This window comes from Nycticebus coucang, chromosome 6 (assembly GCF_027406575.1).
Source record: "Nycticebus coucang isolate mNycCou1 chromosome 6, mNycCou1.pri, whole genome shotgun sequence".
NCBI classification, from domain to species: Eukaryota; Metazoa; Chordata; class Mammalia; order Primates; family Lorisidae; genus Nycticebus; species Nycticebus coucang.
In genome coordinates this window covers 64828151-64840843 of record NC_069785.1, presented here as the reverse complement: position 1 = coordinate 64840843, position 12693 = coordinate 64828151, and the positions used below count along the sequence as shown (strand labels likewise).

Sequence of the window (12693 nt, the reverse complement as noted above, 5' to 3'; positions counted from 1 at the left end):
GAGGATACAAAACTTCACTTATGCAGCATTCCTGACAAAAATAGAAGTCATTGTGAGGCATCTAACAGTGAGGAAATATCACACAAACCCAAATTGCTACCAAAATATCAATGTCATGAGCATCAAAGAAAAGCAGAGAAACTTTTCTTTTTTTTTTTTGAGACTATCTCGCCCTCAGTAGAGTGTCGTGGCCTCACAGCAACCTCCAACTCTTGGGCTTAAGCGATTCTCTTGCCTCAGCCTCCCAAGTCGCTGGGACTACAGGGGCCCACCACAATGCCCGGCTATTTTTCGGTTGCAGTTGTCATTGTTGTTTAGCAGGCCCCGGGCCAGGCTCGAACCCACCAGCTTTGGTGTATGTGGCCAGCGCCCTACTCACTGAGCTACAGGCGCTGAGCCAGAGAGACTGTTCTTGATTAAAGAAACTAAACAGATAACTGAGTACACAATTTGCATAATCCTGCAAGGAATCCTGGAGCAGCAGGCATACTGCTGTAAAGGAAGTTATTGTATGAAGTGGCAAAATTGGGATATGAACTATATACCGTACAATAGCATTCATAATATATCCTGTTTTTACTCATTGGAGTGTGGTTATGAAAAAAGAATGCCCAGGCTGGGCACGGTGGCTCACACCTGAATCCTAGCACTCTGGGAGGCCGAGGCAGGTGGATTGCTTGAGCTCACCAGTTTGAGAACAGCCTGAGCAAAAGCGAGACACCCAAGAAACTGATGCAAGAGGACAGCTTGAGCCCAAGAGCTGGAGGTTGCTGTGAGAGCTATGATGCCAGGGCACTCTACCCAGCGCAACAACTTGAGACTCTGCCTCAAAAAAAAAAAAAAAAAAAAAGAGAGAGAGAGAGAAAGGAGTGTCCTTTATTCAAAAGGACATTCTGAAGTACTTAGTGGCAAAGGGGCACAATGTATATAGCTTTCGAATATGTCCGAAGAGACTATATGATATGGAGAAAGATAAAGCAAACGTGGTAAAGGATTTATAATTGATGGATTTGGGTGACACTGTATAGTTCTCACTGCAATTTTTCTGTAAATTTGAAATTATTTCACAATGAAGTCTTTTAAAACACAGATTCAATCAGCACAAAGCGTTTCCACAGTAACATCTATTGAATATGGCCAGGCTGCTTACATTAACCTCACCTGTCACCATCCTCCGACCTACTGAGCAGGTGACTATGCCTCTCTTCTACCCTAAGACTAATGGACACCGGGCCCAAACTCATCTCCTAAGAATTGGAACCTAAAACACACTGAGCGAGACAGCGAGGAGCACAGCAGAACAGGAGTTTCAGGTGTGGGGTTGCCAAACCAAGTGCAGGCCAAGGACCTTGCTTGGTTTCAATAAGGGAGAGGTGGTACAAAGAGAAAGGTCCAAGGGCTGCTTCTGGGAGGAGACGGAAGGTCCCCACCTACTTCACTTAGTCCGGCTTGACAATGTCACCATAGACGATTCCACAGCAAGGTGGACCTCTTACAGCACAGCCACTCACTCCGACCCCATACCCGCCTCCTGTGGGAAGTGATGTCTCCTCTTCCCACTCCACCCACCAGCCTCTTATCCAGGGACAAAGTGGCTGCAGTGAAGCGTGCAGCCTGAGACACAGACCACTCCCCCAGGCAGCACGGGGTGCAGCAAACAGCAGAAAGGACCAAGGTCCTGACCCCGCAGCAGACCTGGATCCTTGGACCTGCTTCAGCCACTCACCCCCCAGCAAGCCTGGTAAACCACACTTGTCTGACTCTGCAGTAGGCAGAATAACGTTCCTTGAAGATGCCCATGTCCTGAGCTCCAGAACCTGTGGATGGGGTACAGTACATGGCAAAATGCACTTTGTAGACGTGCTCCAGTTAAGAACTGTGAGGCCATGCAGGTGGGCCCAAGGTAGTCCCAGAGCTCTCCCCCAGGGTGGTCAAAGCGTGATGTGAAGATGAAAGAAGGGTCAAAGGGAGACACCACAAAGCTGCATGTGAAGATGGAGGAATGGAGTCACCAGCTGAGGAACGTAGGTAGCCTCTAGAAGCCAGAAAAGGCAAAGACATGGATTTTTCCCTTGGAGCCTCCAGAAGAAACGCAGTCCTCCTCACATTTTGATCCCAGCCCAGTGAGACCCACATTGGACTTCTAATCTACAGAATTGTAACATAACATACTGTGTTAAGTCACTGAGTTACTAACACAGGCCCTAGTCCATCGGAAGTGAGTAGGTTTACATCTTTTTTGAGAAGTGGGGTTAGTGGAGCCTAGAGTTCCCCCTCTTGACCTTCCAGAAACTCCTGGGGCACTACTGGAAAAACCATGGCCCCAGGACCAGAGGGTCTCTAAAGATAATTAATTCCCAAAATGAATGACTTCCAAGTCAGCTGAATCTATTTAGTACCATCTGCCCTTGTTTTGTATGATATCTTGTCACCAGAGCTATAACATTGCTTTTTTTAGTAACAAAAATAAAATTTGCCAGAGTTACTAAGTCATTGGCAGAGCCCAGTGGCCCCAGACACTGGTGTTTGGCTCTCTAGGCTGCATCCTTTTTGTCAGTAAACTTTCCACAGCCACCACACCCACCTTGGACAGGCTTCCGTCCTTCCTCTGACCCTGCCGATCACCACAGCCACCTTCCAGATCTGAGTCATCCTCACCATTCCAGGCCCAAGCAGCAGCAACAGCAGCAAGGCTCAAACCCAGCCCTGGGAATTCAGCTGTTGTCCAAGGGTCACCTCCCCACTATTTCTACTCACATCTTCTCCCCACAACTGCCCTTTCGCCTCCTGGGAGCCATGCAGCTGGCTGAAGAACACACTGCCAAATGTAAACCAGGGGTGTGGTGACTTGCTCTTACTACACAGCAGGGAGCTACTTAACTGACTGCCCCTGTTCTCACAGAAGGGAGTTTGAGGGTATTTTTATCATTGAAATATTTCCATTGAACAAACCATCTGGAAGAGACAGCTACTGTCCCGACAACTATGCTGTCTCACTAATAAGGCCCATACCGAGCCTTGCAGCTTTTGTCAAGATGGTTTATTTCAGAGAGGAACCTATTTGGAGCCCCCACTTTTTTGTCCTACCATCAGCTGGAGAGTGTGTGCCCTCTGCAAGAGCAGCTCCAAGGAAGGAGGTCAAGGCTGCCCAAGGCAGACCCAGAAGAAAAGAACGGCGACTGCTTTTGTTAATTTGCATTCCACCTACTTAAAAGTGAGGCCCGCACCAGGCAGGCTGCCCAGGACATGTATGCAGAGATAGGGAACATCACTTTTAAAGGAAAAAAACCCATATAAACTAAGAACTCACCCTACCAATGGTTCTGGCCCAAAATAGAATCTGTTCCTTGGTATAGGAATGAACCAGGCAAGGCAGTGGCTACAACACAGAAAGAAGGAAGAGGCCTGGTGGGAATGGGCAGGTCAGCAAAGATTAACCCACAGGGAATTTTATCAGCTTTATCATCCTGTCATCACCCGTTCCCAATACAAGATCTGATATGGATGCCTGATGAATGACAAAGAAGGGCTGTGACTCTACCTTGGAGAAATGTGCTTCCAATAAACATCAAAGAGTAAGTTTGTGCACCTGGGAGGCCCCGGCTGGCTGCAGAGGACCAGAAGGGCCACAGCAAGCATGCAAAGGAGTGTCCCTCTGAGCAAGAACCCCTGGGCCACTGGGGTTAGCCAGTGACTTAGTGGGCAAGAGGCAGGCTGAGGCTGCCATGTCCCAGATAAGCAGCAGCCTCTGCTGGACCCTTGCCTCACCCCCTCATACATACCTGAACAAGAAAGGGTCACTCCTGAGCACTTATCAGCACTAAGCACCCTGGGGGCATAACAAAAGCAGGAGGGTACAGAAAGGAGGGGCCTCCAGGGAGGTGCCCCAGGAGGCCTCTAAGGCTGAACCAACCGCAAGAGCAGGAAGGGCATCCTGGCAGCCTCTGAGTCTGCTAATTAAAGGACTTTGTTGGAAACCCAATGAATTCCCAAATCTGACACAACCATTTAAGACTTTTCGTATTTATTTTGCTTTCAAAATGGCAAAAAATTTTAAAGATTAATAATATTCTGTGCTAGTAAGGGCCCTCACGGTTGTTGATGATGTACACTGTTAATACATCATCTTTTGAAGGGTAAATTTTGAAAGCAGCATATCCTTTGACCTTGAAATTCTATAGACCTATCCACAATTGTCTAAAAAAAGCATTACAACGGGCGGTGCCTGTGGCTCAAGGAGTAGGGCACCGGTCCCATATGCCGGAGGTGGTGGGTTCAGGCCCAGCCCCGGCCAAAAAAAAAAAATAAAATAAAAAAAGCATTACAAAATGGTCAATGCAGTAATTAAAAAAATAAATAAATAAAACCTGGGGATATCTAGGAACAGAGGAATAAATGGTTACATAACTCTTCATGTAAAAAATAGGTAAGAAATTGGTGGAGCCCATAGCTCAGTGGGTAGAGTGCTAGGCACATACACTAAGGCTGTAGGTTCGAACGGGCCCCGGGCCAGCTAAACAACAATGACACCTGCAACTAAAAAATAGCTGGGCATTGTGGAGGGCACCTGTAGTCCCAGCTACTTGGGAGGCTGAGGCAAGAGAATCACTTAAGCCCAAGAGGTTAAGGTTTCTGTGAACTGTGATGCCACAGTGAGACTCAGTCTCAAAAAAAAAAAAAAAAAAAAAAAAAAAAAAACTTTCTCACACATCAAGGGTCATAAGGATTTTATGTAACAAAGTCTTGGCACCACATTGAAAACATTTTTCCTTCTCACAAAAAGTATATGGGATTAGCCATATAATTTCATGCTCAGGGAACCATATAGTTTTTAAGCTCAAGGAAGACGGTCCCTGGAAGAGAAAAAAGAAAACCTTGTAAGTTCTCAGTTAAGTCATTCCTTTCATTAGAAATTACGCTTTTTCATTTTTTTTTGTTTGTTTGTTTGTTTTTAATGAAGAAAAACATCTTAGGGTCTCCAATGAGGAAAATAACTATAATTGGATATCATCATAGACTCAATTTCAGACAAGGCAATAAAATAATAAAATGGATTAGAACTCCCAGGTTTGCTGGAATGAGGGTTACTTATGGGTATTTAGCCATAAGCTGCAGGCAAAATCCTCTGTGCCTCCCACCCCAGTTGCCCTGTGAGCAATGCTGGCTCTGGGGTTGGGACCTTTGAACTAGGGGAAAAGACTGAGAGTCCCGCTTTGAGGCAGAGCCAGGAAGAAGCTAACAGTTAAGTGCCTGAACACTATTTACCACTGTACAAGAAAGGGGCAATGCTTGTGTCTCTGTCCCCAACAGGCTAAAATTTACATTACATTGTGATTTAAAAAAAAAAAAAAAAGGTGCATCTTGGCACAATGACAGGATTCTGGTAGTCCCAGGTCTGGCAACCTGCAGGCATGCGAGCAACAGAGCCCCAAAGACTGGAAACACTGCAGGGGTCAGCAGTGTGAAGAAGCTTCATCCCTTTTTATAACCTTTTCCTTCTCTTTCTTTAAAATAAAGATAACAGGTTATAAAATTATTTTTGTAATTCTGTAAAGACGACTTTTTAAAAAAATAACAAAACCTGTGTTAAAGGAAAGAACACACTCTTTTTAGATACTTAGCCAGTATCTTCCACTCCACTTGCTCTCTCCCATGGCCCCAGATAACTGAAGACCCCAGAGAAGTCTTCAGTCCTGAAGTCCACAAAAGGCAGAAAAGCAGCTACCAAGCGTTTTCATTGGTAAGCTTGAATTTACAGGAGACCAATGGGACTGCCACTACCATGCCTGGGTTTGCTCAAGTGCTCCTCAGCGGCACCTGCTGCTCATCATTCCTCACACAGGCTGGCTTTAGATGAGCAAATGGAAGAAGAAAATAACTTTGTGGGGTTGATTTAAGGAATGTTTATTGAGCTCAAAGTCCAATGCTAGGTCCTGGGACATAAGCATAAAACATAAACCCTGTCCTCAAGGGACTCATTGTCTAAAGACAAAGAAGTTTGCTCAGACGAGGAGAAACGGCTCAGTTAGAATCTGCCAGACACAAGTGGAAGGAGAATTTAAAAAAATAAATGAATAAGCTTGGCGCCTATAGCACAGTGGTTACGGCGCCAGCTACATACACTGAGGCTGGTGGGTCTGAACCCAGCCTGGGCCAGCTAAACAACAATGACAACTGCAATAAAAAAATAGCCGGCCGTGGTGGCAGGCACCTGTAGTCCCAGCTACTTGGGAGGCTGAGGCAAGAGAATTGCTTAAACCCAAGAGTCTGAGGTTGCTGTGAGTTAGCTGTGACACCACAGCACTCTACTAAGAGGGACACAGTAAGACTGTCTCAAAAAAATAAGTAAACAAACAAACAGTGTCCCGATCAATTGCCTGGGCTAGAGTACAGTAGTGCTTTCATAGCTCACTCCAGTCTAGAACTCCTGGACTCAAATAATCCTCCTGCCTCAGCCTCCTGAGTAGCTGGGACTATAGGTGCCTACAACCATGCCTGTTTTTTTTTTGCTTTGTTTTGTTTTTTTTTTGAGATGGCGTCTTGCTATGTTGCCCACACTAGTCCTGAACTCCTGGCCTCAAGAGATTCTTCTGCCTTGGCCTCCCCAAGTGCTAGGATTACAAGCAAGAGCCACCATGCCCAGCCTGGAGGGGACACCTTAGTCTTCAAAGGATGAGTGACCAGGATAAGTACACAGTAGTCTAAGAGCATAGATGTAAAACGACCCGGCAAAGTAAAAACCCTCTCCCTCTTCTTACAATTGAGGAAAGAGGCCCAGAGAACAGAGGGTCCTAGTCACTGGTGTCTGCTGAGAAACTGAGGCACAGGCAAATGCCTACAGGCACAAATAAGGCTTCCACACCACAGATCTGGGACTGAATCCAGCTCCCACCAGCTGCAGAGCCTCGATTGCATGGGAAAGCAAGCTCAACACTCCAAGTCCAAAGCAGCAATAGGAGCTGCTTTTAAGATCCAATTCCATCCCGCTGGATGGGTGCCCCACATGGCAGAAGGGCGGTATAGGCAAGGAGTTAGTAACAGTTTCTAACCCAAGAGTAATAGCAGGGTTCCTGTCTGCCACTGCTTAAAACCTAAGAATTGTAATGCAAGTGTTGCCACAAAAGCCTGGTAAAGTGGGTTCAACCTAATTCTGCATTTGGTGAGTGGTGTGTCCTAGCCCAGAACTACTCATATACAGGAAACTAACAAATGAGGAACCTAACAAAGGAGGAAAAAAAACTTTAAGGAACTAGACTACATATCTGATACAGAATAGACCAAATAACCCCAAACAGAGTGAGGTCATGGGGAGATTGTCTTTAATGCAGAAATCCCGGAGTGGCCAGAAAATGGTCTTTGGAACACACCAGAGCAGCCCCTGACCCCTCGACTGCTACCTTCTAACTGTAGCCACCAAGGACTGCGTCCCAGCATGGGATCTGCCACCATACTCACCATCCTGAGAGAGAGGTCTGCCTCCAAATGAACATACCTTTTCTCTTCCCTGTTGTTTCTGCACACTGTCCAACTCCCTCCCCCTACTCACAGGCCTAAGTGCCGCAGAAGTAACTTTTTCAAGTTGCCATACAGGGAAGGGCAGTATCTGGGGGTTAGGCTAGGGGTAGGTCAAAAGGAAAAAAAAATAACAAACAGCCTGAGTTGCAAATAATCAGCAACTCAACCTTGCCACTGGCAGTAAAATCCCATTTCTAGTCATGATGCAGGAGGTAAAAGGCAAGGCCCATGAGGGTCAACTGGCCAGGCTGGACCCCAACTCTGACACACTCCTGCTGTGTGACGTGGCGGCCTCTGTCTCTTCCTCTGTAAATTAGCAGCTGCACCTGCCTCCTGGGCTTCTGGGAAGGTTAAGTTACAAGGACATATGCCTCGAATTTTTCCCAACACCTAGGACACTGTAAGTACTCCCTCAAGGACTGTTAGAACTGTTAACTATTCAGGTGAAGAATCAATGTAGCTGCTCGTGAAAACTAAACATTTCTGAGTGGGTCTACTGCAGCCGCTCAACAGCGCTGAGCCTGTCTCAAAAGCACAACCCCGGGGCTGGTTCACTGCTTGACATCAGTGCCCTGGACCGCTCCTGCTGCTCCCCCCAGACCCTCTCTCTACCTGCTAAGGTGTCTGAAGTCAGCCCACAGCTTCCAATGTGGTCTTTGTTCAACACTCCACTACAAGTGCCCTGTGAGCCCGGCTGATTCAATCTGCTCTTCAAAATAAACTCTCCCCCACACTATTTTCTGAAATGCTGACCTACACAGAATGCACACTGCAGAGAGGACCCATAAGATTTCACTCCATGAATCTGAAAAGCAGCTTTAAGGGAAGACTCAGCGGGTAAAACCTCAACCTGCAACAATCTTGCCGAGGTTAAGCCCACAGATACAGGTAATGGTAATCGGTTCCCACACTTTCCAGCTGGGCTCACACCTCAGCCCATTCAGTCTCACGCAGCTGGAGGAGACCACAAGGCTGACGAAACGCGGCAGGTGTCTGTGGCCTTAGATACCCCGCTCAGGCAGTTCACCTGGCCACACACCAGGATTAGTCTGATTTGCACTGAGGACCTCAGAGCCCGGCTCCTCCAAGCAGGTGAAGCAGCCACATCACCTGATCTTGTGAGAAGTGCAGAATCTCAGGCTCACCAAGACCTACTGAATCAGGATCTGTGGCTTTTAATAAGATGCCCAGGTGACACTCTCTAGAAGTATTTCAAACAAAACACTCTACCCACATGCCCGGTTATCTGAGGAGATGGAGTCTCACTCTGGCTCAGGGTTCCTGGTCTCCAACTCCTGAGCTCAGGCAATTCACCTGCCTCAGCCTGCCAGAGTGCTAGGATTACAGGTGTGGCCACATCTCTTCCTTCTTTGCAGATTGAAAGTTCTTTGACAGCACAGACTCTGACTCTTTTAGCTGCTGGCACATATAGTAAAATATACACAACAAATATTTGTCAAATGGATGGATGGATGAATGAATGGAAAGTCCACCAACTGAGGAGATCTACCCTGCTGTAAGTACAGAGAAAGACACAGCAAGGATGAGAGAGAGAGAATGAATGACTACTTAGGGGTGGGAGAGACTAATTTTTAAAAGGTAGTCAGATCAGCCTCTCTAAAGGGCATTATGTACCAGGGAAGAGGATGTGGAGCTAAGGAAATGGCGCCTGCGTCTGGCACCATAAAAGAGGGTGCTTCTCTACAGGCCAGAGTGGCTGGCGCACTGTCAAAAAGAGGGAGCAAACAAGACACCAGCACAGAGTCAGGACTCATAGATTTGGCCCTGGTGGTGGAAGAAAGCAGCTCCAAGGAAACAGAGTCAGAAGCCCCACAAACACTTTGACAATGGAGGCGATAGAAGGACCCTGCCCAGAGTCCCAGCTGCCACCCCCCAGGCTCTTGGAGCTGGGCGTGAGGGATGCTGGCTGCAAAGGGACGGAGTCACCAGCCAGACCTGGCCGGACTCCATAACTGCTGGCCACAGCCTCTCCAACCCCAAGATGCCATGAGCTACTTGCAAAGTAGAAACTTGGAGATTACTCACAGTTTTCAGTAAGTGGATCCAGGAACTTGCGGGCAGCCGAGCATCCGAGGGGCCAGGAGCCTCATCCAGATGTTACCCTGCAGCAGTGCACTGGCAGAGAAGACCAAATGACATGTGTCAGTGCAGGCAGCCACATTAGCAGGCGAGCAACAGGCTCCCAAGGCTGGACAACACTGATGGGGTTCAGAGGACAAAGAGGGCAGAGAAGACAATGCTACACAAAAGGAAATGGTCTCAGGGTACTGTCAGCTACACAGCTGGCAAGCACTCTGCCTGCAATGTTGGGAAAGGTCTCCAGGCCACCGGCAGCAGCAGCCCCTCTGCAAATTCCCCACACAGAGCCCAGGCACATGGCCGCAAAGGGCCCTTCGTCTTAGGTCTTAAGCCCCTGTTGTTACAGATGAGGAGAGCAAAGACTCAGAAGACAAGGCCTTGCCTAAAATCAGCAGCGGGTGATGGCGAGCCACAAAAAGAATCAAGTCTATAAAGCTTAAATTTTACCCATAAATTACTTTTCTAATAAAACTCAGTTTCTAAACAAATGTTATTCTTATCCTGTCTGGCTCTTCCCTGAGAAGAGACAAAAGCAGCCTGTGGTTCCGAAATCTTAGCCCTTCCTCTAGTTCTATCTCTTTAATCCCGAAAGACTTGCACCAGCCAAATGGAAACTCCTGGTTTTCTTTAAAAGCAAAATTTAAGAAAACTCTGAACTACTCATATTTGAGCAGGAGAATAAAATCTAAAATTTTTGAGGGGAACCCTCAAGACCAAAAAAAAAGAAAAAAAATCTGAATTTATAAGATCTAAAGAACAGCAAGAAAGTTCCTTTTCCGTACATCAGGTTTACACACCCTGGAGATCAGAAAATGCTCAGAGACCAGAGAAATCAGTACATTTCAAAGGTTAGTGAGGCTAAAACTACTGTCAAGGTTTCATTTCAGAACATGAAATGGATGACCAAAATCCTAACTCTCTAGGAAACAAGGCTTCTGATTACAGAGGTTTTAAAAAAATTAAATCTTCATCTAATTATACAATATATTCAAGCATAATCTTCTAAATAGCTGCCCCTTCCCCCTAGTCCCTGTTGGTCCTGACACATCAATGCCACCTCAGATGACAACTTTGCAGACCTTTAGTCAACTCACCTGGAAAATGTGACAATAAACCTCAGGTGTCCTTCAGCTTGTGAAAATTCTAAAATTCCCTAACACTTTTGGAACAGTACTGAAAATACTTCACATTAAGTAGGTTTATGCCAAATTTACTTGTCAACTTTGAAAAAGTCAATGTCAGTCATTATAAATTTAAATTATAATACCCTATCTCTTAGGAAATAATTACTAAGTTGGTGTCACAATGGTTGTATTCTATTTCTAGGGAGTTAGCTTCAGCAGGCAGTTAACAAATCTGCCCCCACCCTCACTAAGTGCGTATTTGGATCTGTTTCCCCAAAGGTCCATTATCATTTATAGGGCAAAAGTTGGGGTTTCTTTTGTATAGAGTAGAATTTAGTGAGGTCATTTGTTTGAAACTAGAGCAACCATTCCAATTTTTTTTTCTAATTTTACATTCTAATTACTCTTGGTCAAGAGAGGGAGATGTAGAGTTCAGAGAAAATGCAAAGGCTACTAGACCACCCACAGCATGTCCAGGAGTCCACCCTGGACAGCCCACGGTGTAACTTACACTGCTCATTTCCCTTCCAACAGTCAGGACAGTCAGGCCTTCTCGACCATAAGCAGGCGATGAAGACTCAGACCCAAACTGAACATATTTCAAAGAATATTCAACAGTCTCAGGGTCCACTTAAAACACCCTGCCACAATGTCCACATTATTCCTTATTCCTGAAGGAAAAAAGGAGCAGAGGGGGTCAGAAACACCTCTGAGAATATGATAGACCCTTTCACCCAACAGGAGAACATGGAGAAAACTATGCACTCAGTTTCATCAGAGGGTCCACCGGCCCCCTGAAATTCCTCTTTGTACACATATATCACTTTAAGGACCTTTGCTTAATTTGACACAGAGTCCTTAACTTTCTACAACCCCTTTGTAAATGCCTTTGTGAATGGCAACTCCCATTTACTAAGGCACAAAGGAGGGCAGGGACCAGTGAGGAAACTGGTTTCTTGTCACACCTATGGGGGAAAAGTACGACTCTTCACCTAGCAACACTCAGGACTATTTGCTTCCACTAGGATCCTTCACTTCATCACTTCAATAGGCTCCCTCCACTTCAAGCTAGGTTTGTGCTTGGAACTCAACTTTTCAAAGCTAAAATAATGGTGATGATAAAAGTGCTTGTTGTTCAGGAACATATACATAGGTAGGCAAATTTTAAAAAGCAAAGATTAGTTAAAACAAAGTTGAGATGCTTGTCACCTCTGCCCAGATGGGAAGGTATTTTAATCTGGTGGTTGTCCCACAGGTATTCACTGTACTCTTTATCCCTACATATCACATACTCTACGTATATCACAATTGAGCATTCACAACAACAACAAAGAAGATCGTGTCAGTAACAGGGACCCCCTAAGAGTTATCCTCAGAGTAGTGACAGCCTCGATTTCAGATACTATGAAGTGAGCCCAGTATATGTCAAGGGGTGAGGCCTGACAAGGAATAGTTGGAAGTTTTAGCCCCAGGGAGACCATCTATAAATATATTTTCCTTTTTAAAAAAGTCCACGCCCTGGGACAGTCCAGCACCCTGGGCTCATGCCATGCTGACCTTCGATGCTGCCAGTCAGTCTGGGAACAGCCAGTGTCGGGTTTCTGCACACCCACTGGTCCTGCACTCCCTGCAGGCCTGTTTCCCGTGGCATGTTCTGTTATCAGGAACAGTCTCATTAAGACCTCCCCTGCAGCTGAGAAAGGAGCAAAGAGCCAGGCACTGCTGCCCAGTTAGGAGCAGCACCGGGCCACCCTCTTCCTCAGCTGGACACAGAGGCCTGGGCTCCTTACCTCTCCTCCGGGTACCTCACCCTTACTCCACTGTCCCTCAGGAGAATTCAGCTCGTCAATGAATAGTAAAGTCATCCAGTGGCCAGAAAAACAGGCAGAGGCTGGAGACATGGTCAGGGTGTCTCAATCCCTAGCCCTTCCCATGTTCACCATCATTATCTTGA

General features: G+C 46.3%; 1 protein-coding gene across 1 annotated transcript in view; it reads right to left on the bottom strand.

Annotated features, from left to right (window-relative positions):
* TLN2 (talin 2) overlaps nucleotides 1-12693 on the bottom strand; it is a 453366-nt gene that overhangs the window by 357790 nt on the left and 82883 nt on the right. Inside the window, exon 2 of the mRNA XM_053594602.1 lies at nucleotides 9562-9651. The gene's annotated coding sequence lies outside the window, so the exon portion shown is untranslated. The remainder of the gene's footprint in view (nucleotides 1-9561; nucleotides 9652-12693) is intronic.